At 36.7% G+C, this 27,058-nt stretch overlaps 1 protein-coding gene across 4 annotated transcripts in view; it reads left to right on the forward strand.

Moving 5' to 3' along the window:
• Positions 1–353: 353 nt before the first annotated feature.
• slc8a2b (solute carrier family 8 member 2b) overlaps positions 354–27,058 on the forward strand; it is a 213,269-nt gene continuing 186,564 nt past the window's right edge. For 3 of the 4 annotated variants that reach the window (XM_087283183.1, XM_087283184.1, XM_087283182.1), the window contains exon 1: positions 354–487. The gene's annotated coding sequence lies outside the window, so the exon portion shown is untranslated. 4 annotated transcript variants of the gene reach the window in all.

The following is a 27,058-nucleotide window of genomic DNA, read 5'->3' on the forward strand; positions in this document are numbered from 1 at the left end:
CTCGACCAGTTGTTCAATACTTTTAGGATGAGCTTGAGGAAGGTTTTGAAATACATCAAATGCCTACTGTAGTTGCCTACTGTTATTTAATTTTGTAAACTTAACAATAGGTTTTTTAAATATAAATAAGTAAATGAATGAATAAGTAAATACATTAACGAAAGCATTGCTGTTCTTTTATCGTACTTAAATTTATTTAGGCCTGTCACTTTCTGATGAAACGCTACTAAAATCCTCGCTCGCGCGTTCACTTGTCTGCGCGTTCGCGTGCCGCCCTCCCCACCCCGGACGCGCGAGTCTGCGTGTAGTGAGCGCTCGAGAGAGTATTTCCACTGCACGAGAGAGTGATTTACAACAGAGGCAAACCGCAGAGAGGGAAAGACACTCATATCAGCACAACCGGAGCAGTTTTCAATGAATTACCCAGCAGCAACATGCGCTTCGCAGCCACGCCTGCCCTGAACAACACCGCAAACTAGGATACAAGGTATGACAACAACAAATCATACGCGATTTAAACGCGAACTTGTCCCGTAAACAAACTGTTCTCTCAAAGACGCGGCTTTCATCCTCTGAGAGGCTTTTTCATCCTGTGGATCTCAGTATGATGGTGCTTGATGCTTTTCTCGAGGCTTTAAAAGTCTGTCAATGTGAGTCAAAGGCAGGTGGAATAACTTGCTTTTATTTTAAATGCTTAATTTAGTATTTATTTATTTGCATTTGTGTGATGAGCTAGTTATCAGAGTGCTGTGCATTTGGCAGTGATGCATTCAGTCTTTACATTAAGGATACTATAGTGTGCATGCATATGCTGTAGTCTGCATGGATGTTGCAGGACTGTTTTGGTCATAACATTATGTGGGTTATGTTTTGCACATGCGGTGTCTTGGAGCACTTGTTTGTTCATTTTATTTCATTTAGTTAATTTATTTCCTATAAAGAAAGCATCTGATTGTGAATCTGCTGTCATATTTTCCATTATATGATCATAAATCCTACACTGCGGGATTGGTTTGTGTTTGTTTTGTGATGTTGGAGGTAAATGTTTGGTTACATAAACGGGACGCATTTCCTGCGTGACCTTCATTTGATGATTGTTTTAAATGTTGATTCGGATATTGGCGAGCAAGTATGTAGTACTGAGGTTTAACCAGTGTAAATGTCAGGGATGTGATAGCGGGCACTTTATTGCTCGGGACCTGACGGGGATGCACCATGCAGGCGGGGTTTCCTCGGTTTTTCTGCAGATGGAGGTTCCCTTCTCATCCCCCTCCCCTTTAAAATAGCACTGGTGTTTGTTCAGAATGAAACTCCATAGTTTGTGCTGCCTCATTTTTTAATGGGGTGAATTATTTTTATTGTAATGCACATTAAAGTCATTGTTAAATTGTCAAACATTGATTTATTTGGGCTTTGTAAGAAATCTTAGAATGAGAGTGTGAGCAGTAAACAGAGAAAGTGAGGGGAGCGGCCAGTGCTTTTCTTAACCAATGAGAAACTGGATCTGCCTTTCAATCATCTTTTGCTGACATCAGATTGGCTGATGTGTGCAGAGGGCGTGTCTTTGAAGTTAGCGAAAATTCACGCCCATAAACAATTTAAAAAATGAAATTAAGGATGTAAAATTCACGATGTTGCAGTTTTAATTATAGAATTGTCATTTATTTCACATGTGCTTTTAGATTTTTAATTCAGTTTTGTGTAATATATCCCTGAATGTACGTGAAAAAGTGGTTGTAAAAAGAAAAATCACAGGTGATATTATAAAAGCAGCCTCTCGTTTCCAAAAATCCAGTCAGTTTCCGCACCTTTAAGGCACCCAAGCTCAAATCAAGTCAGTTTTATTGTCAAATATGCTGAACATTCTTGATATACAGCACAGATGGTGGTGAAAATGACTTTTTCCACATGCTCCACATGGAATCAAACTGTATAATCTTTATAATGTTAGTCTTGAGGTGAACAATTAATCAGTACAAGTTAATCGACTGATTCAATCTTTAAAAGGCACCTATGATGAAAATCATCTTTTGTAAGCTGTTTGGACAGGACTCTGTGTAGGTATAGTGTGTCCACAGTCATATTGGGGTGATGGAAACTCAATAACTTTTTAATTAAAATTACCTAATGTTAAAATAGGATCCAAATCCCTCTCATTTTGAGGCCCACTGCAACGTGACGTAGAAGTGCAGTTTCCCCGCCCACCGAAATGATTGACAGCTGCGTATTAACATGTCTCAGTAGTAGCACGTACGATCATATCAACAAGACAGGACGTGCGCAATGCAACTGGGATTAAAAGATCTGTTCAGCACTCTGTGATCATCAATCATTATCAAATGTGATCAAGAATAAGCCTTAAAAGTTAAAACGCATGTAAATCAGTGAATGTTTGTAATGAATTACAGCAATTTTACTGTCTTTACTTTATCACCACAGCCACATGTCAATACAATTATAAAGGACGCTTCAATCTTGGTTTGAGGATGTTAAATCAGGTTTACTTTGTACATTAACATAACGAATATCCATACAGCAGTGGATATTAACTTGTATCCTGTCACATTTGCCCTGCAAAAACAGTGCAAAGTTAAATGTGCGCGCTGTGTGTGTGTATTTGTGTATTTGTGTGTGCGTGAACTTTGTAACAACATTGTGCGTGACACATCGAAAGGCTTGAATTAACTCCACAACAAATACATCAAATAATCATTGGGAAAATTCTTACTGTAGTATTTTTAACAAATGTTACATGAGATCAGCTTCTTTCATGTCTGTCACTGTGCTGCTTATCTGACGCAGCCAGAGACTGAGGCACACTCAGACAGGCATGTGGGAATGGTGGGCGGAGATAACTATCATTAAAGGCACAGGCACCAAAAACGGCTACAATGTGTTCAGAGCAGAAAATGCAATATTCTAAACCAGTGGTTCTCAAAGTTTTTTTCATGAAGTACCACCTCAGAAATCTTTTTCTTTCCACGTACCACCATAATGACCAGTATTAAAATACAATAGCGTAGTAGGCCTAATTAAGCCAGGTATGTATAGCTGCACCTCCTGCTCTGCACAGTTCAAAAACGTGGCACGTTAATTGTTATTGTTATGAAAATTTATAATTGTCAGCCACTTTAAACATTATAAATTATTTCAACAATAACATTGTACTGTGTTCACAGGTAAAAAAAATAAAACGTCAACGTTTAAATTAAAATGTGATTTTAAAAGTTGATTAAAAACGTTTTTAAAAGTAAAAAAGCAAACTGCTGTACTTCAATGTAAAGTATTATCATAAAGTAACCTATTCATCAAAACTTAGAAATGTACTTTGGACCTCAAAAATATAGGCTATATGTCATCATATTCATATATAAACTCTTTGATAAATTTTGAAATATATGTTGCATGTACACATGACTTTTTTGTATATCTTTGAAATATAAATGTTAACTTGTTTTTTAAATACATGAATTAAATTTAAATATTTAAATTAGAAATAAGATCTGCCTAATGTGCGTTAGAGTAGGCTGTGTTTTACAGAAAAGCAAGTGATTAAACTATACCTGTCAACATTGGGATATAAAAATAGAGGAGACGCCCCAACAACCATTACAAATATGGGGAGATTAGCTTCACATGATAGAATACATAACAAACATTAAAAAAATGAAAATAAAATAAAAGGTTTACCCTATTAAAATCAGGCTTTTACTGATCACATCAGGCTTATTGTACGCATTAAAGGGTTAAAAGTGTTTTTATTTCTTTTATTTTATTTATTCTGGAGACACAAAAGACTTATATTAAATCTTGAAAACAGGGTTAAGTAGGTACCCTTTAATCAAAATCGAACCATTTGCTTTTACTTTCACTCATTCCTTCTCTCATGACATAAGCTTGACAGCTTGGATGAAATATGCTTAGCCACGCGCCTCAAACCATTAGTTTGCTGCAAGATAAAAATAAGAGATCAAGCGCAAAAATTCATAAGATGCAAGTCAAGGGCTAATGGCACCCATGGCTCCATTTATGTCTTGAATCAAATGAATGGTCCGTGCAGGAAACCAAACATTATTACCTTTAATCCACAGTCTCATTAAACAGTCCTGAGTGCATTCATGAACACTTGAACATAATGACGTGATTATGTGAGATGAAGCTGTTTATTTACAATAGAGTGGGAGGAGGATTATTATATTTACCTGATAGAGTCATGAGGAAAATCTTGAGGCGTCTCTAGAGTCTTTGAATGTGCAGCCATTACAATACCCCAGAAAACATGACACAATGCATGCAAAACCCTCTAAATACATCAGACCTCTTTTCTTGTAAATGATTATTTTCTATCAGGCTCATCTGATTAGGTTCAGAAGTTTCACTTTATATGTAATGATAAGGTTATTATCTAATAAATAAAATCACTTTTTTCATAAATGGCACTTAAGACAATTCTTTTAACAAATTAGATTTTATTTTGCGTCAAAACCAGCCAAATCCACTTGTACTTTTTTTGCAAAAACCTCTAAATCCACCTATTGGGGCAAGACAGTGTAATTAGTTGAAAAGTCACTAAAGATGCAATTAGAGATTATTTTACCAAACATAAAACGCATTACAAAAACCACCTAACATTAAAAACACATTTGTCAAGTGAGTGGCGGTTCATTCCGCTGTGGTAAACCAGGGAAAGGGCAGAAGGAAAATGAATAAATGAAGTTTGTCAAGTAAGTGCATAATCAATATCATTAAAACTGACAATAATTAAATCTGAACAATCTGTTGTCATTTCTGATATTTGGGATGTGGATTTAATGCAAGTAGAGCAATGCAAACATTTTGAAATAAGTTTCAGTGCAATAAATAACAATGTGATAATGATAATGGGGAGAGAACAGGAGGACAAGTCAGAACAGTAATAATATTAATGATTATACAAGTAAAAGTAATACTAGTAATGATTATAGTGAGGAGGTGAGGGGAGGTTGCAGGCCCGGATTGGCTAATCGGGAGGACCGGGAGAATTCCTGGTGGGCCGGTCCGTTTTTTTGGCCGCGAGGGCCGGTGTCCCTAGCTCCAGAATCTGTTGCTCTCAGCAGTCACACTTTTGAAATTAATTTATTTATTTACTTGACCACAGTCTTCTTATTCATTATTTTATCGCAGCTCTGCTCTTTTTTTATATATAACCAGGCTGCAGGTCAATGATGATATAAGTCAGCTGAGTCATCTATACATCTATACTATACATCTATACTTTACAACTGTCTATACTATACTAACGGTCTAGTGGTTAGCACGTTAAATCACGACGCCGCCAACCTGGGTTTGATCCTCGTCTGAGTATATAAATATATATTTTCATTTTTTATTGTTAAGACATGTAAAACTGTAGGGTTGTTAAACATTTGAAGTTCTAAAGCTGCTGTTTTCTAAAAAAAAAAAAAAAAAAAGACGTGATAGTGTAATTAGAAACTGAATTGGAAATTACCTTTTTTTTAATATAGTAAGTCGTGAACTGAGGTGGGCCGGTCTAAGGCTTGAAACTCCAGGGCTGAAAAGGAGTCCCACTCCGGCCCTGGGAGGTTGGGAAATCAGGAAGAGGACAAATAATAATAATAATAATAATAATAATAATAATAAAATAATAATAATAATAATAATAATAATAAAAAATTATAATAAATATTAAAATAATAATAATAATAATAATAATAATAATAATAATAATAATAATAAAATAATAATAATAATAATTATAATAATAATAACAAAATAATAATAATAATAATAATAATAATAATAATAATAATAAAGCAATAATAATAATAATAATAATAATAATAATAATAAATAATAATAATAATAATAATAAAATAATAATAACAACAATAATAATAATAACAATAATAATAATAATAATAACAACAACAAGCAGAAGAAGAGGAAAAAGATCAAATAAAAGAATAGATGTGACTATTTTGTGACTGCACATTACAATTTCAATGCTCAAATGATATAGTTCAGCCCTAATACACAGTATGACTCAATGCATAGTTAAAACAGCCCATCGTTTATAAGGTGTATATGGCAACCCTAGAGCTGTGCCTTTGTGCAAGTCTTTATGTTCATCAGTGTTTGAATCTTCTGAAGTCGTGCACGTGACCCTCAGCCGTGATGGCGGTGTGCTGGAGCTGCTTGACATTCTGATGGTATTCCCTCATCAATCAGCATTATTCTTCTGTAAATGGAGCATTCTCTCCTCCCCTCTTCTCCGATTTCTTCCTTCCCTTGCTTTTTTTTGCTCGACTACTCTATTTCAAATGAAATCGTCCCAGGACTGTGAGAATGGATGTCGAGACTGCAACGGCTGCTAGTTAATACCCTATGTGTGCGTTCAGCATTGAGACGTGAGTGAGAGTTTAAGTCAGTGACTGCTGCAGTGTACATACACACACACACACACACACACATACACACACACACACACACACACACTCTCTCTCACACTGAGGAATTCCTCTTTGACACACACTCTCTCTCAGCGATGTGGTGTGTATGTGTAATATACCCTGCCCTAAAGCAATCCCTACTGAATGAAAGCAGAGCGAATGCTTCAGTGTGAAATTTTCAAGCTCCATTGCGCTGATATTGCTCGCATTTATTTCCCTAATGAACGTACAAATGATCTAAAAAATGTGGCGGTAAATGAATGCATCTGTCTGTCTGTCTATCTATCCATCTATCCATCTGTCTGTTCATTCATTCACTGTATTTTTTATTTTATATGTTAACTATCCATCCGTCCATCCATCTATCCGTCTAACTATCCAACCATCCATCTGTCTATCCAATTTTCCATCCGTCTGTCTGTCTGTCTGTCTATGGTCCATATCAATCTATCTATCTATCTATCTATCTATCTATCTATCTATCTATCTATCTATCTATCTATCTATCTATCTATCTATCTATCTATCTATCTATCTATCTATCTATCTATCTATCTATCTATCTATCTATCTATCTATCTATCTATCTATCTATCTATCTATCTATCTATCTATCTATCTATCTATCTATCTTGTCTGTCTGTCTGTCTGTCTGTCTGTCTGTCTGTTTGTCTTTCTGTCTGTCTGTCTGTCCGTCTGTCTGTCTGTCTGTCCGTCTGTCCGTCTGTCTGTCTGTCCGTCTGTCCATCTGTCTGTCTTTTCATTTATTCACTGTATTTTTAATTTTATCTATTATCTATCCTTCTGGTTTCCCAGAGATGGGTTGCGGCTGTAAGGGCATCCGCTGCGTAAAAATGTGCTGGATAAATTGGCGGTTCATTCCGCTGTGGCGACTCCAGGTTAATAAAGGGACTAAGCCGACAAGAAAATGAATCTTATCTTATCTTATCTTATCTTATCTTATCTTATCTATCTATCTATCTATCTATCTATCTATCTATCTATCTATCTATCTATCTATCTATCTATCTATCTATCTATCTATCTATCTATCTATCTATCTATCTATCTATCTATCTATCTATCTATCTATCCTTTTTCAAACTTTTGGAATCTATCCATTCTATCATTCATCCATTCATCCGTCCGTCCATCTGTCCGGTCATCCATCTATCCGTCTATCTATCGTTTCATCGTTCTATCGTTCTATCTGTCTATGGTCTATATCTTCTGTCAGTCTGTTCTGTTCATTTATTCACTGCATTTTTTCATTTAATCTGTTATTTCTGTATCTGTTTGTCCGCTTGTCTGTTCATCATCTATCCATCATTCATTTGTTCATTAATTCAGTAATTCATACTGTAGTTTGGGAAGAAACACGTCAATAATACAAAAGCTTCAGAATCATAGTGAACTTATTTTGCGATCCTTCTATTATAAATTTAATTTAAAAATCCACCCAGCAGTTGGTTCAGTCTAGATCAGACCCGGAATTGGGTTGAAATATCCCATTCTTGTTTAGTGTATAGATACACATTCCTATATGTGTGCATATGGACATATGTTGCAAACATAAAAAAAGAGAAAGAAGAAAAGAAAAAAAGAATGCCAATAGCAAACAAATTAACTCAAGAGAAAACTATGAACGTAAAGAGAGTGATCCATCACATCAGAATTTCAGTCATTTTCTTTTCAGATCAGTCCCTTTATTAAGCAGGGGTCACCACTGCGGAATGAACCGCCAACTTATCCAGCAAATGTTTTACGCAGCGGATGCCCTTCCAGCTGCAACTGATCACTGGGGAACACCCATACACTCTCATTCACACACATACACTACGGATAATTCAGCTTACCCAATTCACCTATAGCGCATGTGTTTGGACTATGGGGGACACCGGAGCACCCGGAGGAAACCCACGTCAACATGAGGAGAACATGCAAACTCCACACAGAAATGCCAACTGGCCCAGCCGAGGCTTGAACTAGTGACCTTCTTGCTGTGAGGCGACAGCGCTACCCACCGTGCCACCCTACATCAGAATTTCAACTAAAAAGTCAGATCAGATTTATAAACTGTTGTATAATTAGTTCATTTTTTTACCAGTATGAAGTAATCGTTCCTCTGTAGCTACTTTATATTCATTTTTATCCTCTTTAGATATTTATAAACGCTAAACTACTATCAGATTCCAAATTTTCTGAAATGTCCCAGATTCCAAACTTGCGTCATGCAGAGACCAAAGAAAGGCTCTAGTCAGATACCACAGTATCCTGTCCCTTTACCTTATTATCTGGCAAGTGCATCGTAATTCTGTGCCACGGCAGAATGAAGAACGGGAACAGACCCACAGCCTGCTGGGCCAGCAGGCACTATACACACTCATACATATGCATGCGTACAGTTAGCCAGGACCCCCACCGCGCCCACCCACTCTCTCTTATTGGCCACCGTCCCGTCTCTGTAGGCGCAGGTGTCGTGCAGTTGGCAGATTCATCTGTCGTCATGACGGGGCTCCTCTCTTTCTCCTTCTGAGATCATTGTGTCTCCCTTTCACTTCGGCATATCTCAAGCGAACTTAACAGATTTGCTGGTTCAGGGAAGATGGAAGTGTCCGGAAGGCTAAATAATCCAAAGCAGTGACCTGCGAAATTAATGGCCCGGAGCAGAAAGCTGAGCCATTCCAGGTCGTGAACAAAACTTGCTGATAAATATGTTTAAGTTTGACAGAACGGATGCTGCTTCAGCCCGGAGGATGCCAACAAGGTTTTTTAGATTAGTGATTTGTGCTGGACTCCCGTCCCACAGGATGCAAGATTGCAGCATCCGCACCAGTTGGTTTAGACTGTATTAAAGTGAAAATAGTATAGCATACGGTAGTAGTGTTTGTCATATATTATATTCAGTAGAAAGATGGACAGATTTCTAGAATGATGGATGGATGGATTAATCAATAGAATTTTGCATGGATGGATGGGTTTCTGCAATGATGGATGGAATAATCGATAGAATAATGGATGGATTGATTAATAGAATGATGGATGGATGGATGAATAGATGGATGAATGATGGCTGGCTGGATGGATGGATGGATGGATGAATTTCTAAAATGAATGAATGGATGGAATATTTAATAAATGGATGGATGGATGGATGGATGGATGGACGGATGGAAAAATCAACAGAAGGATGGATGAATTTCTAGAATGATGGATGGATGGATTAATCAATAGAATTATGCATGGATGGATGGGTTTCTGCAATGATGGATGGAATAATCGATAGAATAATGGATGGATTGATTAATAGAATGATGGATGGATGGATGGATGGATGAATGAATGGATGGATGAATGATGGCTGGATGGATGGATGGATGAATTTCTAAAATGAATGAATGGATGGAATAATTCATAGAATGATGGATGGATGGATGAATGGATTTCTTGAATGTTGGATGGAATAATTAATAGAATGATGGATGGATGGATGGATGGATGGATGGATGGATGGACGGATGGAAAAATCAACAGAAGGATGGATGAATTTCTAGAATGATGGATGGATGGATTAATCAATAGAATTATGCATGGATGGATGGGTTTCTGCAATGTTGGATGGAATAATCAATATAATGATAAATGGATTGATTAATAGAATGATGGATGGATGAATAGATGGATGAATGATGGCTGGATGGATGGATGGATGAATTTCTAAAATGAATGAATGGATGCAATAATTAATAGAATGATGGATGGATGAATGGATTTCTTCAATGTTGGATTGAATAATTAATAGAATGATGGATGGATGGACGGATGGATGGAACAATCAAGAGAGAGATGGATGAATTTCTAGAATGATGGATGGATGGAATATTATATAACATGAAGGATAGATGGATTTCTAGAATGATGGGTGGATGGAATATTAAATAACATGATGGATAGATGGATTTCTAGAATGATGGATAAATGGAATAATCAAAAGAAAGATGGATGGACAAATGAATGGATGAAAAAAAATCAATAAAATGATGGATAGATGAATGGTTAGATGGAAAATCAACAGATTAATGGAAGGATATATTTCTAGAATCATGTATAGACGGAAAATCAATAGAATAATGGATGGACGAAAAATCTATAGAATAATGGATGGATGAATGGATGGAAGGATGAAAAATCAATAGAATGATGGATGGATGGATGAAAAATCAATAGAATAATGGATAGATTTCTAGAATGATGGATGGCATAATCAATTACACGATGGATGGATGAATGGGTGGATGGGTGGATTTCTTTGATTGATGTAATAATCAATAGAAAGATGGATGGATGGATGGATAGATTTCTAGAATGATGAATGGATGGATCAATTGATGGACAGATGGATGAAATGATCAATAGTATGATGGATGGAAGAATAGATGGATGGATTTTTAGAATGCTGGATGGATGGAATAATCAATAACATGATGGATGAATAAATGGATGGATGGATGGATTTCTTGGATGATGGATGTAATAATCAATAGAAAGATGGATTGGATGGATGGATTTCTAGATTCATGGATGGATGGAATAATCAATAGAATAATATATGGATTGATGGATTTCTAAATCGATTTCTAGAATGATAAATGGATAGACGGATGGATGGAATTATTGATTGATAGATGAGTGGATAGATAATATAAAAAATGTTGGATGAATGGATTTTGAAGAATGATGGATGGATCAATGTAATAATGGAATGCATATGGAGTTATTGATTATTGATAGATGGCTGGAACAATTAATAGTATGATAGATGGATGAATTTCAAGAATGATGGATGGATGGATGAATGGAGTAACCAAGAGAACCGCCAGATAGATTTATGAAATGACTGATGGATGGGTAGAATAATCCCTTTAAGCCTCCAGGAGTTGGTTTTGCATGCACAAGCTCCACCAGCTCTTGTAAACATGATTATTTTTCTGTAAAAGATTGCTTTAGGCTTAGTGTACAGCGAGCATGATTGTTTTAATGGCATCACCCAGCAGCAGAAGTCAAAGGGAGTGAAGCAGGGGTCGTGACGAGGCCGGACAGTGATGTTTTTTTTCTCTCTCATTGTTCGCTGCTGGTCAGAGAATATAGCCTGCGGGCTTTCATTGGGTCGATATGACGGAGCAGCAGCCGCACACGTGCATTTCCGCTCTGGTTTTGTTCTTCATTCAGTAATGCGTGCGCCGCTTCTGTTGTGTATTTTCTGCACGTTTAACCCTTGCGGCCCCATCAGACTGACTCCAGGCCCGTCTCTTGATCTGTGTCTCTTCTGACCTCTGTCTGTTTGCGCACTGGACTGAGGGAAATGTGAAAAGGAAGAGCAGAGGAGAAAGTGCAGCTATGGATCCATTAGCCTTGGTTGTTTTGATCAGGGTGAGCGCGATGGGCAGTGACGTGTTCATTCACCTTGAGGATGTGTCGAGTGAAGCTCATGCTCGATTCCTGTCTGCTTTTCTCTGACTCTTTAAACTGCTCTTATGGTGGAAGAATTCGTGACTGATTCAGCACAAATGGTTATTATTGTTTTACTTGATGCCTGATTATAATTATGAAATGTGGATATATAAGAATATAGAGAACATTTTATTACTATTTTATTTTTGCTAATCATTTATTTTTGTATTTTGCAACATATGATGTTTTATAGAAATGTAAAAATACACATCATTTTACTTTATTTTATTTTCCCAAGCATTTATTTCTGCATTTGGTGCCCTATAACTTTATATACAATAAAGAATGACAAACAATTTTATTTTGTTTTATTTTAATTTATTTGCTTTTACTTTATTTTATTTATACAATTTAAAAAAAGAGAAGCATTTTTTATTTTTTTATTTTATTTAAATATTTGTCCAGCATAAAACTGCGTTTAAAAAAAGGCTGATTTGAAAGACTTCTGAAGGATTATGTAAAACTGAGGGTGTTGAAAATTCAATATAATCAATTTTAATTTTATACAATATTTTCAGCATTTTAAATTATATAAATGCATTCTTGGTGAGCATAAGAGACTAATAATGTGCATTTCACTTTATAACCATTAATGCAACAACGCCCCAATGTCTGGCACTATATGACAATTTATACAATAAAAAAAACAAACATTTTATTTTATTTTATTTTATTTTATTTTATTTTATTTTATTTTATTTTATTATTTCCCAAGCATTTATTTCTGTATCTTGGACCACAAGGGATTTTATACAATTAAAAGACAGACATTTTTATTTTATTTTTTTTTGTTTTATTGCATTTAATTTTATTTTATTGCATTGTATTTTATTGCATTTTATTAAATTTTATTTTATTTTATTTATTGCATTTTTTTTAAATTATTTTTTTCTTTTATTTTCTTTTATTTATTTATTTTTCTTTTATTTATTTATTTTTCTTTTATTTTTAATTTAATTTAATTTAATTTTTAAATTGTATTATTTTTAATTGTTTAATTTTTTTATATTCCCAAGTATTATTTCTGTATCTTGGACCACATGGGATTTTATACAATTAAAAGACAGACATTTTTATTTTGTTTTATTTTAAATATTTTTTTATTTTATTTTCTTTTATTTATTTTTTATTTTATTTTATTTTATTTTATTTTATTTTATTTTATTTTATTTTATTTTATTTTATTTATATTCCCAAGCATTTATTTCTGTATCTTAAACCGCACGGCATTTTATACAATTAAAAAGACAGACATTTATTTAGACATTATTATTATTATTTTTTTTAATCTTTATTTTAATGCATTTTATTTTATGTTATGTTATGTTATTTTATTTTATTTTCCAAGCTTTTATTTCTGTATCTCGAACCACACATTTCATACAATAAAAAAGACAGACATTTTTATTTTATTTTATTTATATTACCAAGCATTTATTTCTGTAAATTGAACCACATGCCATTTTATACAATTAAAAAGACAAACATATGTATTTTATTTTATTTTATTTTATCCTCCTAACCATTTATTTCTGTATTTGGTGCCATTTGATTTTATTTTTATACATCAAAAAAGAATTATTAAAATATAAAGTCAAAGTATTAAGTATATAATATAAAGTACGACATAAAACTGATTTTAGCAGCAAAATAGAAACACATCTGAAGGATTATATAAAACTGAGGATGCAAAAAAAAAAAAAAAAAATATATATATATATATATATATATATATATATATATATATATATATATATATATATATATAATAAATTACACAATAATACAATATTTAAATTATTTTTTTTTTACTTGTATAAATGCTTTGTTGTTGAGCATAAGAGACAATTATTCAAAATTGTCTTCCCCGTCCCTCCAATAAGAGCAAAAAGAACATCATGCATCCCTGAGGCAGAATAAATTTCTGCTCCATTATTTCTGCTGCGATTCAATGTGTCAGATGATCCCAAACTCTCACCTCCAGAGTTTGAATCAGCAGCACCGCCTCCAGAGCTGATAAAAACGGCTTGTTCCTGAAATGTCAGACTGACAGAACGAGCCGGAACATTGAACTCGAGATTGTGATGGAGACCGTGTGCTGGAGTGAAAGACTGTTCAGACACCCGTCCTTCATTTACTCGCACCTGAAACTGCAGAGTCAGCGAGGTGTTTGACAGTCAGAGAGACACTGGAGTAGGACACCATGCAATCCAAAGTAAAAGACCAGAGCATGAATAACAGGTTATGACATGCTGGAAAGGTGCTGTGTACTGAGGTAGAGCAGGTGAGGGATTCGCTTTCTCCAGGGACAGAGCTGAACACACACACACACACACACACACACACACACACACACACACTGATCTGTGTATGATGTTTGTGTCATTCTGTGTCAATGAATGCTACGCCCTCTATCATCTCAGCTCATGTGTGACGCTGCTGTGTGTGTAAGTCACAGTTACTGGAAAATAAATAGATAGGTGGATGGATTGATGGATGGATAGAATAAACAATAATATGCTGGATGGATGTTTGGATGGATGGGGGAAAAGGGTGTGGTGGATGGATTGGATGGATGGATGGAATAAACAATATTGTGTTGCATGGATGTTTGGATGGATGGGATAAACAATAGTGTGCTGGCTGGCTAGCTGGATGGATGGATGGATGAATGGATGGATGGATGGATGGATTGATGTTTGAATGGATGGACAAACAGTATGATGGATGGATGGACGGATGGTTGGTTGGATGAATGTATGGATAGATAGAAGGATGGATGGAATAAACTGTATGATGGATGGATGAATGAATGAATGGATGGATGGACTAAACAGTATGATGGATGGATGGATGGATGGATGGATGGATGGACTAAACAGTGTGATGGATGGATGGATGAATGAATGGATGGATGGACTAAACAGTATGATGGATGGATGGATGGATGGATGGATGGATGGATGGATGGATGGATGGATGGATGGATGGATGGATGAATGGATGGATGGATGGAATAAACAGTGTGATGGATGGATTGATGGATGAATGGATGGATGGACTAAACAGTATGATGGATGGATAGATGAATGAATGGATGGATGGACTAAACAGTATGATGGATGGATGGATGGATGAATGAATGGATGGATGGACTAAACAGTATGATGGATGGATAAATGGATGGATGGATGGATGGACTAAACAGTTTAATGGATGGATTGATGAATGAATGGATGGATGGACTAAACAGTATGATGGATGGATGGATGAATGGATGGATGGACTAAACAGTATGATGGATGGATGGATGAATGGATGAATGGATGGATGGAATAAACAGTGTGATGGATGGATGGATGAATGGATGGATGGACTAAACAGTATGATGGATGGATAGATGAATGGATGGATGGACTAAACAGTATGATGGATGGATGGATGGATGGATGAATAGATGGATGGAATAAACAGTATGATGGATGGATGGATGAATGGATGAATGGACTAAACAGTGTGATGGATGGATAGATGAATGAATGGATGGATGGACTAAACAGTATGATGGATGGATGGATGTATAGATGAATAGATGGATGGAATAAACAGTATGATGGATGGATGAATGAATGGATGGATGGACTAAACAGTATGATGGATGTTTGGATGGATGAATGGATGGATGGAATAAACAGTATGATGGATGGATGGATGGTATAAAAGGTGTGATGGATGGATGGATGGTATAAACAGTGTGATGGATGGATAGATGAATAAATGGATGGATGGACTAAACAGTATGATGGATGGATGGATGGATGGATGAATGGATGGATTGAATAAACAGTATGATGGATGGATGAATGGATGGATGGATGGATGGATGGATGGATGGATGGATGAATGGATGGATTGAATAAACAGTGTGATGGATGGATGGCTGGTATAAACAGTGTGATGGATGGATGGATGGTATAAACAGTGTGATGGATGGATAGATGAATAAATGGATGGATGGACTAAACAGTATGATGGATGGATGGATGAATGGATGGATGGACTAAACAGTATGATGGATGTTTGGATGGATGAATGGATGGATGGAATAAACAGTATGATGGATGGATGGATGGTATAAACAGTGTGATGGATGGATAGATGAATAAATGGATGGATAGACTAAACAGTATGATGGATGGATGGATGGATGGATGGATGAATGGATGGATTGAATAAACAGTATGATGGATGGATGAATGGATGGATAGATGGAATAAACAGTATGATGGATGGATGAATGAATGAATGGATGGACTAAACAGTATGATGGATGGATGGATGGATGAATGAATGAATGAATGGATGGACTAAACAGTATGATGGATGGATGTTAAGATGGATAAAGTAATTATGGATGGATGATGGATGAATAGATGAATGTATAGATTGATGGATAGAATTAACAAACGGATGCTGGATGGATGGATAGATGGAATAAACAATAAAATGATGGATGAGTGTTTGAATTGATGGATGGGTATAGATAAAAAATAAAATGATGGATGGGATATGAGTGGGTAGCTAGATGGATAGAACAAACAGCAGAATGCTGGATGAATGAGTGGATAGCTGGATAGAATTAACAAAAAGAATGCTGGATGGAATAAACAATTGTATGCTGGGTGAATGGATGTATAGAATAGAATAAATAAATTATGTATGGATGAATAGATAGAATAAACTATATGTATATGGCTGGTTGGATATATGAGTAGAATAAACAATAAAATGATGGATGGATGGAATATGGGTGGATGAGAAGTTATGTATGGATTATATTAGAATTTTAAAAATGATGGATTAATAAATGGATGGGAGGACTAAACCATAAAATGATTCAGTTCAATTCAGCTTTATTTGTATAGCGCTTTTACAATGTTGATTGTGTCAAATCAGCTTCACATAAAAGATCATAGTAATTGGAACAGTGTAGTTCAGTTTTTAGTGTTTAAGTTCATTTCAGTTTAGCTCAGTTCAGTGTGGTTTATTAATCACTACTGAGAGTCCAAACACTGAAGAGCAAATCCATCGATGCGTAGCTCTACAGATCCCAAACCATGCAAGCCAGTGGCGACAGCGGAGAGGGAAAAAAAACTTCACCAATTGGCGAAAGTGAAGAAAAAAAAATACATCAAGAGAAATCAGTCTTAGTTGGGCACGACCATTTTAATTTCTCCACTGGGCAAACGTCTTGTGCAGAGCTGCAGTCTCAGCAGCGGAGGCTTAAAGCTGGGCCTCAGCGAAGACTCGACTGTCCCTGGAGCGTCACAGGAATCAGTCTCATGCTCTCCACTCCTCCATGACCACCACAGCAGCTGCTCAGGACACGGCCTGGTCCAGGATATGGACACCTTGGGATCATCTCACCGCTGGTCTTGGATCAAATCAGTGACTCTGCATAGTCTGAGGACCTCGGGATGAGTATCCCCAGGTGGAAATGGAGAATAAATAGAATGATTAGCGTAGCTGCTGATCATAGTGTATATAAACAAGTAGAGAAACCTGTGTGGAAACCCGCTAAGTGATGCATTGAGTGTATGCTTACTAAACAGATAGGTCTTTAATCTAGTTTTGAATTGCGAGAGTGTGTCTGAGCCTCAGACATTATCAGGAAGGCTATTGCAGAGTTTAGAAGCCATAAAGGAGAAGGCTCGACCTCCTTTACTCGACTTTAATATTCTAGGCACTACCAGAAGCCCTGAGCTTTGAAATCTCAAAGAGCGAGTTGGATTGCAGCGAGACAGAAGGTTGGTTAGATAAACAGGAGCTAGATTATTTAGAGCTTTATAGGTAAGAAGCAATATTGTAATTACAATACGAAACTTAACAGGCAGCCAGTGTAATATCTGATATGATATTTTCATATTTTCTAGACCTGGTAAGAACTCTGGCAGCTGCATTTTGTACTAATTGAAGTTTGTTAATCGAGGATGCTGGGCAGCCTGCAAACAGAGCATTACAGTAATCCAGCCTAGAAGTCATAAAAGCATGGACTAGCTTTTCTGCATCTGAGATGGATTGTAACTCAGCGATATTTCTCAGATGAAAGAAGGCAGTTTTTGTGACATGGGATATATGATTTTCAAAAGTTAAATTGCTGTCTAATATGACACCCAGATCTTTTATAGTAGAGCTAATGCTAACTTTGAACCTCTCTAATTGTAGATTGAGTTGATCTACAATAAAATGATCAATGGATTGATATAGTAAACTGAAATGCTGGATGGATGGAATACATAATCACATGCTGGATGAAATGATGAAATAAACAATGAAATGCTGGATGGATAGATGGAATAAACAGTTCAATACTGGATGGGTGGATAATTGGATGATAATTGGATGCATAGAATAAACCACAGAATAGAACAATAGAATGGCAGATGAATTAAATGATTTATGGATTGATGGATAGAATGGATAAGTAAAAAATTTAATGGAGGTCGGATTGCTGGATAGATAAATAAATAGGCAGGTAGGTAGGTAGGTGGATGGACGGATGGAATAGTAGAAGAAAGACACCATGCAATCAAGAATGGAGCATAAACATTGTTTATTACAGCTGTAAAAGCAGTATATTAGCAGGGGAGGGACTCGTGTCCTCCAGGGATTAAGCAGAACACACAAAATACCCTTTGAGTTGCTTTGTAATTCCAGGTTGATTACGGTGATGATTACTATAACGTAATAAAGTACTGAAATGAAATGCTTCTTACTATAAGGTTTTGATTTTAGAGTGAAACCCCTGAATTTTGCTTGCAGGATTCTCAGCACTCTGTTTGTGCAAACTTTGGTAGCTTAGTCATGGTTTGAGCTTGTCAGATCCTCACACACACACACACACACACACACACACATGCTGATCCCCGGTGAGCAGTGTCTAGTTTTCAATCCGCCAGAGCAGAGGTTCAGATGCTGATGTTCTGCACGTCTGACAGCTCGTCACGGCCAGAGAAGAGACACAAGTTCAGCCCAATTGTCAAACACAGCCCTCAGCTGAGCTCCCGTCACAAACCAGAGACCAGGGGTCACACACACACAAATGTACCAAACTTCGCATTCTGAAACTAAAGTCCATCAAGTCACCTTTAAAGAGAACAAGTCGTGATATTTTTCTAGCAAAACTCTCATACGTGAACATATTCATAGCAAAAATATTTTAGCTGACTTTACTATTAAGTTATGAAAAGTGTTTGGGGATACATGTACGTAATAAAAGTAACAAGATACGTAATAATAATAATTATGTAAGTGACGAGTAAAGTAATTCATTAAGTGAAGTTTATTTATAAACTAATTTCGAGAGGATCACGTGCTTATGATTGACCACAGCTGTTCCCGCATTAGCTAACGAATGATTCACTAATCAGACGATTCCTAACTCACTATAAATAACCAGAGATTCTTACCTCAGTCACCTTCGCCTTGAAGAATTCCCCGTTCCACCTGTTCTCCTCCCTTTTCCTTTATAGGGTGGCATGGTGGCCCAATGGTTAGCACTGTTGCCTCACAGCAAGTATGTCACTGGATCAAGTTTCTAACAGGCCAGTTGATGTTTCTGTGCAGAGTTTACATGTTCTCTCGGTGCTCGCGTGGGTTTCCCCTGGGTTTTTTAGTTTCCCAGAAAAATTGACCAAACCGAATTGTCACTACAGATGAGCTTTTAATAAGCAGTATATCTCTCCGTAGCAATCCCTAATTTGTCATTAGCCATAAATAAGTAGGGGAGTTATTGAGACCTACCTGAACTCAAACTTCCCTCTCTCCCTACAAATGGGAAGAAGCCCCAGGCTGAAGGATCTTTTTAGCTCAGGGCTCTCTTCCGCGACAGCATACCAAACAACCTCCGTGAAGTTGGCACCCCATAAAAACAAATAATCCCCAAAACTATGCCATTCGTTTGTGCTACGTTTGTGCTGATTTGTGCCGCAAAAACGAACGTTTGTGCTGGTTTGGGGTCTGAGATATTAAGCATTATTTTTTCGACCGTGTGACGTCACTCTCCACCCCATGTTGCGCAAATGACTTCAAAACAGCACAGGTCGTTTGTGCTCGTTTTGTGCTGGTTTGTGCCGTTAAAACGAACACAGTATCTGTTTTCCTCTTTTAGATATAAGCAAAATATTTCAGGAGCAGTGACGTCACTCTCCACCCCATTTTCTCTGAATCGCGCAAAACTGGTGTCATTCGTTAGTGCTGGACTTGTGCTGGTTTGTGCCGTTAAAATAAACACTTTATCTATTTTTATTGTTTAGATATTGCCTTATCAAAATATTTCAGGAGCCGTGACGTCACTCTCCACCCCATTTTCTCTGAATCGCGCAAAACTGGTGTCATTCGTTAGTGCTGGACTTGTGCTGGTTTGTGCCGTTAAAATAAACACTTTATCTATTTTTATTGTTTAGATATTGCCTTATCAAAATATTTCGGGAGCCGTGACGTCACTCTCCACCCCATTTTCTCTAAATCGCGCAAAACTGGTGTCATTCGTTAGTGCTGGATTTGTGCTGGTTTGTGCCGTTAAAATAAGCACTTTATCTATTTTCATTGTTTAGATATTGCCTTATCAAAATATTTCGGGAGCCGTGACGTCACTCTCCACCCCAGGTTGTCTAAATCACATAAAACAAGTGTCATTTGTCAGTGCTCGATTTGTGCTGGTTTGTGCCATAACAATAAACACTTTATCTAAGTTTATCGATTAGATATTGCCTGATCAAAACATTTCTGGAGCTGCGACGTCACTCAGTGCCCCATTTCCTCTAAAATGCACAAAACAGGTGTCATATGTTAGTGCTGGATTTGTGCTGATTTGTGCCATAACAATAAACACTTTATCCATGTTTATTGAATCAAAACATTTCGGGAGCTGCAACGTCACTCAGCGCCACATTATTTCCTCTAAAATGCGCAAAACAGCTGTCATATGTTAGTGCTGGATCTTATGAGCTCAGGGCTCTCTCCCGGGACAGCATGCCAAACACGCTTCATAATCAATCATCAGCTAAGTGTAAAAAAAACACGAGTACTTTTAAAAGGGCTACTTTTTATTCCTACTTTGAGTAATATTTACAACAGGTTCTTTCACCCTACTCACACTACATTTTTAGGCAAGTAATGGTACTTTTACTTCAGTATGATTTTTCAGTACTCTTTCCACCACTGATGATGGTGGAAGATTCAGATTCAACCTGAGAGATACAGTACAAGCACTGATCTATAATAGATACATGATTACAAGGTGATTACAACTTATAACACACAATTAAACACATATTTAGCAAACTACACAAAACGAGGCAACAATTTTAATGACACTTACATGTTATAAACCAGAGAAAGAAGAAACTGGTCCATTTGAACTGTAACAGTTATTGACCGAGTCCCTGTCAAAGTCTGACAAAGTCCCATAGTCTCTGCTGCTCCTTCAAAAGCAAACGGCAGGTGAATCCCACGCTGCAGCGTAGGTTATTGTATCAATCGTCAAAAAAATGACAGGAACAAATACAGCACTAGGTTGGCTATACTTTGGTATTGTGAAAAAGAACTTTAAGGGTGTACTCACACTATGTACAGTTGCCTTGAACCGGGCCAAAGCACGCTTGTCCCCCCTCCTGTTTCCCCCTACGGTCCGCACTCACAATACATTCGGGCCTGGGCACGCTTACGTTATCAATGATGTGCTGGTCAGAAGCACTCTCGCTCAGCACTGCGGAGATTTTTTTAGTTATGTCGTTTGACATGCAGTGACACGCAGTCAAATATTTCCCCAAACAGATCAGCTGCTTTTGACGCTCAGAAACAATCATAAAGTCTTTATGATGTGCCTACGTTTGCCTAGTGAGGGGTTTGTGTCTTTAATAAGCTACGACAGTTTGCGTTCATTTGAACAGTAAAAATGATGAATAAATCCATATGAAACAGTCCCTTAAAAGTCATGTCTCGCTTTCAGTTTCGGGCTTTGGCGCGGTACGGTTGTAGTGTGAGTGCAAAACGCGCCAAAGCCTGAAACTGAAAGCGAGACATGACTTTTAAGGGACTGTTTCATATGGATTTATTCATATCAAAGCCCAAGTGAACCGTGCAGTGGCACACCTCTTCCAACCGGGCCAGGGCCGGCCAAGTGAACCTTGCCTGAGCCCGATTCAGAGCACTCACACTTCTCAAACGATCCGGGAAACGGTCCTGGGCACAGTTCGAATAGCATAGTGTGAATAGGCCCTAACCCTTTATTCCCCGCAACCAAATCTCCATCTGTCAGTGATTGTCATCTTCGCATCATGATCAGTCTCGTGATCCCCGCGCCTCCGCTAGTGTGTAGACTGAAAGCGCATTCACATTTTACCAGAACTGGAAGTACATATTTGGTGGTGTACCATTTTGACATTGATGCAATCAAACAAAAGATCCGAACCTAACTCGATTTATTTAATCGACTCTGAGTTAGCTATTTAAGAATCAATAGTTCTAAACATGCTGCACTTTTAGATGTAAACCTCTGCAGAATGTTTTCGTTCACTTAGTGCTGTGTTACACACTGAACAGAAGCTCATTTTCAAAAACCCATAATAGGGGTTCTTTAAAAAAGAAGGAAAAAATCATGCAAGTTCTGAAAGAGATTAAGCCTTATGCTAAGTTCAGACTGCGTGATTTTAGCCCCGATTTTGGCTCGCCGACAGGTTTTGAGAAATCGCCGACAAATGCCTGAAATCACAGGCAAATCGCTGCTCGTGCACGTGAGTGACAATCACACAGTATGAACTATCAAAGACGCAATCTGAGAGAATCACCGATGAGTCGCCGATTCAAATCACGCCGTGTGAATTGAGTTTTGACTGAAAATAACATCAGCGATCGCCTACAGCCAATGAGAGAGCAGCATTCACTTGTGTGCGTGTGTGTGTGTGTGTGTATACTTGCTGCAGGCCAGCAGGAGGCTGGGGGAGAAGTTAAAAGCGCTAATTTTTCGGTTTATTTGGACCCACGAAATGAAGGAAAAACTAGTGGAGGTTTGACAGGACTCAGGAGCAACCGTGTCTGTTTGACGTTTCATACAGAAAGAAGTTAGTTTATTATCAACGTTGAGGAGAAATGGCTCATTCCCTTTAAACCCAGGTGAGCAAATATGTACATTTTCTACCCCATTAAAGGCTTCTTTCTCATTATGTAGTTAATAACAAAAGATTTACTACGTGTTTTTGGCTGTGAGACGTAGTTTAGACAAAGTTGTCGGTGATTCTCCCTATAGTAAAGTCATGCAATGTGAATGTCCATGTCGCCGATCCATCTTGCAGTGTAAACAAAGCAGCGACGAAACGCTAGCCCAGATAGTCATGCAGTGTGAAAACATCTGTGACACGACTACTTTGAAAATCATGCAGTCTGAACTCGGCATTAGTCAGGTAGGAAAAAGTAATTTAAAAGTAACTAAAAAGTAACATAACTAGCATAAAAAGTAACTGAGCAACCCAACTAGTTACTTTTTTGGGGAAGTAACTCAGTATTGTAATGCATTATTTTCAGAAGTAACTTTCCCCAACACTGGTTATGAATACATCATTTTCTCTAAACAAATAATTTTGTAAACTCCACCTTTCAAATATGACCAGACTTTATAAAATTGGCATGTCCTGCCAAATTATCTCCAAATATTGGATTAATTTTTATTCTTTTTCTCAACTGGTTTACTTAGAGTTAAGAATTTGTACATATTTCAGCATCTGAATGATCATATACTTCATTAATATATTGTAAGCTTATGTGATTTTGAGTGAACATGGCATTATTTGTGAAGGATTTTGTCCATTTTGTCCATTTTTAAAAAGGCGTGCACATAATCTGTTGTTTATCACACTATTATGTGCATGCATGCTTTAAAATTCGAATAAAATCAAGTCAAATCAAGCTTTATTGTCATTGCGCTACATGTGTGGACATACAGAGAAATGAAATGTCATGTCTCACAGGACAATGGTGCTACATAAATAAATCATAAATACAAACACAACACTGGACATAAAAGCTATTTAAAACAAACTATGCATAACTAACATACTATAAGATACTTAACTATACAAATAAGACCGGCCATACAAGTACATTTAAATGACACAGAACAATATTGTGCAAGAGAGGTATTAAAGGTTTATTCTTTTTTTAATTAAAGGTTTTTATCTTTTGTTAATGAGTTATTTAGGGTCATTTGTGGTGTTCCGGGTCAAAAATGACCCACAACTGCATAGACCTCTCATTATACTACATTATCACTAAATACCATTAAAAAACAATAAAAACAGAACTTTTGTGAGCTCTGAGTTTGTTAATCAGCTGAAATGCATTTGTTAAACTCGTATGTTTTCATTAATTTAACTTCTTTTTAAATTAGCCTAATTTAATAACAGAATGCATGCAGAAAAACTACATTACCCATAATGCTGTATAGACAGCTCACCAGTTAGAGCAGTGTTTCTCAACTGGTGGGTCGTGGGAACATTTTCAGTGGGTCGCGGAGTGTGTGGTCAAAAAAACAACAATAATTTTTAATTTATTATTATAATTAATTTTTACTTATTTTGACTCTTATTTTGAAATGCGTGCACGACAACCCTACCGTTTGACATGTGAAATTTCATATTATTATTGCAACAAATATGTCGAAGCGCAAGTACGAACTCGAATATTTAAAGTGTAGGTTTACATATATTGACAACAAAAAAGGCTTAAAGCCTCAGTGTGTCATAAGTAGTGAGGTGCTCTCACAAGAGAGCATAAAACCTTCTAAATTAAAGCGACATTTAGAAACCAGACAACATGTTTTATTAACTGTTTAGTTTAGATCACAATAACTGATCCTTTCCTTTCCCTAACCACTTGTCTACAGTATTTGTTGCTTTTATTTTGTAATATTTCTACAATTTGATACATTTTTTTAAATGAAAGCAATAAAATATTGTTTATTTGTAAGTCTCGGTGATTTATCTGTCACTACTTGTGTATGTTAACAAATAAATACAAATTAATTATAATTCCTAAAATTGTATTATAGTTCCTAAAAATTTGGGTCGCGGCTTGATGACCATTGAAAAATGTAGTTCCCATGGCCAAACCAGTTAAGAACCCCTGAATTAGAGCATTGCAGAAAGCAAAGCACCAAAATATACATTTAGCTCCGCCCACTGCCATGTAGCATCATAAATGACACAACCAATGTCTTAAAGCTTTTAAAATACATATTTCTATACATATTTTGAAATAGTTTTATATGTCGTCTTTGTTTTTTATGCTGTTGTATCTTTCTCGTTGCTTCATGGGATTATAGTTCTTTATTGTTAAAGCTTTTACAACTTTCACAGTCTTGTATCTTTGTGTTTTTGTCTGGTTTTCAACTACATCTTTGCTTCATATTAACATTTGTAATGCTGTGATTCTTCTTCTAGCTCTGCGGTTTGCTTATAATGTTGAGAGAAGGCTAGCCGAGCGTTCACTTGTGTCTTGTAAATGTCTCCTGTAGGTCTTGAGTGTTTTGTTTCATGTTTATTCTCTGCTGAGATTCCCCTGCGTGTTCAGTTATTTTCTGTGTGAGCCGCCAGACCCCTGAGAGCAGTTACACTCGAAACGCTTTAAACACAGACATCAGGAAGATTATTGAGGCTAAACAGAGTTTATTGTCTCTGTATTGATCGTTCATTGATTTTGAGGTAGAAAAGCAGCATCGGCATTATGTTTTGTTTGCCAGTAAAAGCATAAACCGCTTTATGATTGCTTTTATACATTGTAAAACATTATGGTTGCCTTCAGTTTTTAAGTTGGATCAAACTGACCTTTTAAGTAATATACTTTAATGAGTAATTTTTACCGTGTATTAACTGAAAAACAATACGAATAATGCAGAGGGCAAATGCTTGAAAAACACTCACTGGCCACTTTATTAGGTACAGCCTACTAGAATCGGGTTGGACCTGCTTTTGCTTTCAGAACTGCCTTAATCCTTTGTGACATAGATTCAATGGAGATCTGATGGAGATACGATAGATCTGATGGCCCGGGGCCAGTGTGCGGGACTCTCGGGACAGTAGACAGGATTGTTAGTGGCCCGATCAGGCATGTGCTACCTTGTCACTAAAGTTTAATTTGGCTGCGACTGTTTGGCAATTGAGGCTACCAGGGTGCTTTCACATCTAGATGTTTGTCTTGTTTGCCCAGTAAGCATGGTTCGTTTGACATATGTGAATTCCGCAGTCGTGCTCAGATCCGCGCCAAAACAATCAGTCCGAGATCGATTGTAACGAGAAAGCGAAACTATCCAACAAAGTAACGAAACAGCCTATATCACAGTGCATTATGGTTGTGTAATAGTCATGGCTATATGAAGAGAGAATTAGGAGCAAGGCCGGATGTCATTCCTACCGGCAAATGTGCGAATATGAATTTGAAAGCATGCTGAAATATTGCTGAGAGCTGTTTATCTGTTAGGAAAATTGACAGAAATGACCATCAGATCATTTTTCCATATTTTAATCTTATAATATTTTGCATTAGGCCTATTGTTTTGTTCATTTCTGCACTGACTCCTGGAAAGAAAGATCAATATTAATCAATATTGAATATTGACTATCAATATATCAGGTCATTTGTATTTCTCTCTATAATTTAAGCCTATAATATATATACATATTTCCAAATTTATTTACATCACAGTTGTATTGTTTTTTAAATTGTCGGTTGTATTTGAAGAAAAGATATGCTGAAGTTATGTTTTGCTTTTGACACATTATTTAAAATATGTAGCTAAGAAATAGTTATTAACTACTTTTTTGGTGGGGGCAGTTAAAATTTTGGCAGGGCTTTATTTATTTTATTTTGACGATGCTCAATTGGTACTAATGGGCCCAAAGTGTTCCAAGAAAATATCCCCACACCATTACACCACGACCGCCAGCCGAAACCATTTATACAAGGCAGGATGGATCCATGCTTTCATGTTGTTGATGCCAAATTCAGACCCTACCATCCCAATGTCGCAGCAGAAATTGAGACTC

This window comes from Danio rerio, chromosome 15, assembly GCF_052040795.2.
Source record: "Danio rerio strain M-AB ecotype USA chromosome 15, GRCz13ab, whole genome shotgun sequence".
In the NCBI taxonomy this organism is placed as follows: Eukaryota; Metazoa; Chordata; class Actinopteri; order Cypriniformes; family Danionidae; genus Danio; species Danio rerio.